We start from the raw sequence: 6,494 nt of genomic DNA, 5'->3' as shown, positions 1-6,494 counted from the left end.
AAGATTAATAAAAAAAACTATGCAAAAAGTATTATGAAATATTTTATTCTTATTGTTTTACATAAATTGTTTTTTACGTTTTAGTAGAATTGTATATCTATGCAAGAAATATCAAGTATTTTTAAAATGAGGATAAATTGTGGCAAAGTTGATTGAAATTGAACCAGTGGCTCTTGAGAAGAAAATGAAAATGTGAAACATTCACAATGTTGATGATGCCAATGATGACAGAAAACGGAATAATTTCAGTCAGAAAAACTCACATAAGCCTTCAGCCTAGGTGAGCTTAGAAAAATTGAAATGCAGAATGATTGTCACAGGTGAAAAATATAATTAAAAGCAAACTCAAAGAACTGTGGTCCCCGCTTTTGGTGCAATCCAAATATTTATGGGATATTAAATGTATCAAATACATGTATGAATGCCTTATCATATGTCATTCAAAAGTGATAACCAAAGTTAATTTTGGTGTGAAATTTGAACAGAAAATCTTGAATAGTTTCTTTAAAATTGAAGTCTAAAAAGTTGGATTGATATGATAAATTCTCACAAATTATGTATAAGTGCATAAGCTTACATAAATACATCTTATATGGTTTCTTTAAAACTAAGCAAAATGCAAATTTAAGAAAACTGAGGTCAAGGTAACAGAAATGTTACAGGTCACATGTTTTTGATGCAGTTGAATAATTCTCACAAATACGTATCAGCATATTATGAATGATTTATTTAAAACTAATGAAGTTGAGTTCAAAGGAAAGGTCAAGGTAAAAACATAGGTAATCAAAGATTACGAAGCTCACCTTGACGAATGTTATCAGTGTAAGTGATGCAAATCTCACATCATATTTTCTTAATACTAAGTATTTATCCCAACAACAATATTCTTGCAAGTTCTGTTTAACCCCTTACATGGCGTATACACATTTCTACATGTCTAGCATGAAAAACATATAGTGTGTTCACAAATATTCATAACTTTGTTAATACAGCATATCTAGGACTAGGAAGTTAATTGGGATTGATCTGTTCAAAAACTTTAACCTGGTCTCTTGTTTGTAAAATATAGGTCAGATCCAGCATACGAAGCAAGTCTGGTAGTGTCCATCCCTAGATGCATCATTCATGCAAGTTTGGTTCAGGTAGGGCTTATAGTTACTTGGAAATGAAAATGTAGGTCAGATCCAGCATCCGAAGCAAATCTGGTAGTGTCCATCCCTAGATGCATCATCCATGCAAGTTTGGTCCGGGTAGGCCTTATAGTTCCTTGGGAATGGACCTGCTCCAAAAACTTTAACCTGGTCACTCATCTGGAAAATGTAGGTCAGATTCAGCATTTGAAGCAAGTTTGGTAATGTTCATCCCTAGATGCATCATCCATGCAAGTTTGGTCTGGGTAGGACTTATAGTTCCTTGGGAATGGACCTGCTCCAAAAACTTTAACCTGGTCATTCATCTGGAAAATGTAGGTCAGATCTAGAATCCGAAGGAAGTCTGGTAGTGTCCATCCTTAGATGCATCATCAGTGCAAGTTTGGTTCAGGTAGGGCTTAAAGTTACTCGGGAACGGACTTGCTCCTAAAACTTTAACCTGGGACGCCGATGTGGGGGTATAGCATAAGCTCATCTTGACTTCGTCGAGGTGAGCTAAAAATGTTGATGCAGTTCAAAAGCTTACATTGGCATGTTTTAACATATGAAGTAATTGGTTGAAAACATATTATAAATGGTTTCTTTAAAGCTGACTTAAACACAAATTGATAAAAGTGAAATCAAGGTAAAATGAAAAGTCAAGGTCAAAAATGTTGATGCAGTTGAATTGCTAACATCAGTAGGTATCAGCATATGAAGATTGACAATAATTTTGGAAAAGTAAGGTCAAGGGAAAGGTCATGGTCAAAAAATGTTGATGCAGTAGAAAAGCTCTCATCATAATACCGTTTAAGTGGAAATTTTAAGGAGACGCAAATTTGTCCTTAACAAGAGGCCCAAGGGCCTTGAATCGCTCTTCTGATAAATTATACAATCTATCCTAAGACCCAAGATGCATCAACTGACAAAGTTTGATGATTCTTAGCCAGTTAGGACTGAAGATATTTAAATGTAACTATAAAATACTATAAGTAGGTCATGGTGATCTACTTTTTGATAGAAATTTTCTGAGGACACAAGATGCATTAATTGAAAAAGATTGATGATTCTAAGCCAATAAGTACTTTAGATATTCAAAAGTGGGTCACAGTGACCTACTTATTGGTCATCATTCTCCAAAAACCCAAGGTGCATCAACTAACAAAGTTTGTCAATTCTAAGCCAATAAGTACCCTTGAATATTTAAATATAGCCATAAATGTCACAAGTAGGTCACTGTGACCTATTTTTCGATCATCATTCTCCGAAAACCCAAGATGCTTCAATTGACAAAGTTTGATGATTCTTAACCGATAAGTACCCAAGATACCTAAATATAGCTACGAAATGTCAAAAGTAGGTCACTGTGACCTTCATTTTTGGTCGACATTCTCCAAAAACCCAAGATGCATCTACTGACAAAGTTTGATGATTCTAAGCCAATCAGTACCTGAGATATTCAAAAGTAGGTCACCGTGACCTACTTTTTGGTCGACATGCTTCAAAAACCAAAGATGCATCAAATGACAAAGTTAAATAATTCTAAGCCAACAAGTACCCGAGATACTTAAAAATAGCCATAAAATGTCAAAAGGAGGTCACTGTGACCTACTTTTTGTTCAATGATCTCTGCAAACCCAAGACGCATCAACTGACAAAGTTTGATGATTCTAAGTCAATAAGTACCCAAAATTCTTAAATCTAGCCATAAAATGTCACTGTGACCTACTTTTTGGTCGACATTTTCTGAAGATCTAAGATGCATCAACTGACAAAATTTGATGATCATAGGTCTAATAGTATTCAAAAGCCCGTAAAATTTAAAAAGTAGGTCACCGTGACCTACTTTTGTGTTAACATGATGTGAAGTCCTGATATGCATCAACTTATAAGATTTGATGATCCTAGTCTTTATAGTAAGCAAAATATCAACATTTATATTAAGTGTAAATTTTGATCACCTTTGAAGTGACCTTGAGACCACGCCCTTTGCCTCAGGGTCATGCCTTGAACAATTTTTTATCTTCAACATATCCTGACCCTTGTGTGTAAGTTTGGTGAAAATCTGCCTGGTGGTTCTGGAGAAGAAGATTTTTTAGCAACCAGTACTTTTGAATTAATTTTCCTGATTATCTCCCCTTGTTTTAGGGTCCCACCCTTAGTTTTAGTATAAATGGTAGCCCTTGGGCCAAGGATACCCAGTGACAAATTTGATACTGATTGGCCAAGGGGTTCTTGAGTTATGGCCCATATTCTAAAAAGTTAACGCACACCGCATGACGCACACCGCATATAGCATTAGCTCTTTGAGCCTTTGGCTCAGAAGAGCTAAAAATGGGTATTTTATGTTTATATTAAAGCTGAACATGACTCGTAAATAGGCATACACCATTTTCGATAGCATTATCTACCAAACATCAATGGTATACTCGTTGGATTCGTTACACCTGACTGTTTATTGTCACGGGTATCGACGTGGAAAGGCGACCCGTGTTCGGGCTGGTTATCTTGCATTACCTTTGTTTATATTTTATTGACAGTTACGTGTATCTGTGTTTGTTTGTATACTGCACTGACCTGTAAAACTATAATTGTAAATTTATTTGGTATCTTACTTTCCTGCATTAGACGAAGTTTTGCGTTATTATTCTCGCTACTGAGTCCTGTCATAGCACACGTCCGTCTATGTGTCGATTGCTTACACTGAACAGTGAATAATTTCTGCCCTATTTATAGGGGTCTGCAGAGTAGCGAGACTCGGTAACAAAATTGGCGGACACATTTCTTTTACGAATCGTGTTCAGCTTTAAGTAATTATAGCAATTTTAAAATGCTCACTTAAGAAGCTTTTACAAATAAAATGCAAATAATTTTTAGAGATATTCAAATTTAGCAATCTCAACACCTTAACTTTTAATGCCAAAATTACATCCTCAGTAAAAATTCTGCTTATACGGTATATCAGCATATAAAATTGAAAAAAATAACCAGGTGTAGATCCAGGATATTTTTTCAGGAGAGGTCCACTCCAGTAGAAAAAAAAAATCCAACCCAGAAAGGATCACTTCATTATAACAAGAGGCCCATGGGCCACATCACTCACCTGAGCACTGTGGCTAGGAAAAAGTAAAAATTGGTTTATTATTGAATAGTTTAAATCCAAAAGTAGTCCCAAGACCAATCATGGCTTTGCTATTCTTGATAAGATGATTTTTAAAGAATTTTCCTATATATGTCTATGTAAAACTTTGATTGGCCATTGTGGCTCCACCCTACCACCAGGGGTCATAATTTGAACAAACTTGAATCTACACTACCTGAGAATGCTTCCATATAAATATGAACAATTATGGCTTTGTTATTCTTGAGATGAAGACTTTTAAAGAATTTTCCTATATATATTTCTATGTAAAACTTTGGTCAGCCATTGTGGGCCTGCCCTACCCCCGGGGGTCATGATTTGAACAAACTTGAATCTACACTACCTGAGAATGCTTCCATATAAATATGATCAATTATGGCTTAATTTGTTACTCTTGAGATGAAGATTTTTAAAGAATTTTCCTATATATTTCTATGTAAAACTTTGGTTGGCCATTGTAGCCCCGCCCTACCCCCGGGGGTCATGATTTGTACAAACTTGAATCTACACTACCTGAGGATGCTTCCAAATAAATATGATCAATTATGGCTTTGTTATTCTTGAGAAGAAGATTTTTAAAGAATTTTCCTATATATTTCTATGTAAAACTTTGGTCGGCCATTGTGGCCCCGCCCTACCCCCGGGGGTCATGATTTGAACAAACTTGAATCTACACTACCTGAGGATGTTTCCCCATAAGTTTCATTTTTCCTGGCATAGCGGTTCTTGAGAAGAAGATTTTTAAAACATATACCACCAAATTTTCATTAATTCCCTGAATTACCCGGTATCTCCCCTTGAATGAGGGCATGGCCCTTCATTTGAACAAACTTGAATCCCCTTTACCCAAGGATGCTTTGTGGCAAGTTTGGTTGAAATTGGCCCAGCGGTTCTTGAGAAGAAGTTGAAAATGTGAAAAGTTTACAACGACGACAAACGATGACGACAACAATAACAACGATGACAGACAACGGACAAATTGTGATCAGAAAAGCTCACTTGAGCTAAAAAGGGATCTGACCTATAGGACCGGGCTTGGTTTTTTCTTTGCAAAAAGCTTGTCAATTTCCGTTCCAATTAATGACATTAGGCTGAATACACATAACAATTTGTTTTTCTTAAATCTTTATTTCAGTGAGTAGAGGTAGGGGGAAGCCTTTCATTGATTTTCTGAGTTTGTTATCGCCAAATGTAATTGATAATTGTCTTTACTTCTCATTGTGCATAATGGTAATGTCTACTGTCTCTGAAATTCTATTATTTATGTCTAGGTCATTTATCTGTGGATATAACAAAACATGCCATTAATGTGTGCAAATTATATTGGCCTAAATGAAATCCAAGGGAGTACAGTTATTGATATATGTAGCAAAAATCAATGTGATTAAATTCTATGGAATATATACAATTGAAATTCATCGCAGCTCAATGCTGCCAAGAATACCTGTATCGAGTAACACAGAGTGAGTTTTTCTTGTCCTCGGAGAAAGTGTGCTTATACTGAGGTTGGTTCCGCCTGACTGACAAGTGTACATTGGATTGTTAAGATTTGATATCTCTTTAGTGTTTCTAATATCAAGAACGGACATGCATAAAGGATAGATAATTGAAAGAAAATACACAAGTCTATAAAAAAGAACTTAAAATAGTCTTTGAAAAGGTGAAATTTAAAACTTTAAAAGTGTTGTACCAGGTGGATTTGATCCCCCGACTTTAAAAAGAAAGTTTTCACGATGTAAAAATCTGCGCATATATTAATTGTCAGCCAGTCTGACTATAAGAATGAAAGGAATAAATTTGAAGCAGATTATCAAAATCAGGGTTCCTTATTTTTTGTAGGTTTTTTGTGAATTTCAACCATAGGGCAGGGGTGCCCCTAAAAAAATCCTATCTTAAATTATTCCTTACATCCTAACCTATCCAAATATCACAATTTTTTTTAGGGGCAGGCCTGCCCTGAAGGACTTCTAAGCCAAAATTCATGCAAAAATCAACGTTTTAATGGACAAAATGGTGTTTTGGCCAACTTTAGAGGTTTATTGTAAAGTTGTAAATAATAAATTTTAGGTGTGAAATACAAATTTGAAAAATTTAAACATATATATTGTAGAAAAGAACAAATAAAGATTAAAATTTAAATGTCACTTTTTCCAGGAAATTGTTCTCTCCTATAGGTCAATTCTTTTGTCATTGTGTATACATGGACCTTTCTTGAACAGAAA

This window comes from Saccostrea cucullata, unplaced genomic scaffold, assembly GCF_032062105.1.
Source record: "Saccostrea cucullata isolate Sc308-1 unplaced genomic scaffold, CSIRO_AGI_Scuc_v1 ctg165, whole genome shotgun sequence".
In the NCBI taxonomy this organism is placed as follows: Eukaryota; Metazoa; Mollusca; class Bivalvia; order Ostreida; family Ostreidae; genus Saccostrea; species Saccostrea cuccullata.
The sequence above is the reverse complement of the archived record's forward strand: the minus strand, read 5'-3'. Positions refer to the sequence as shown.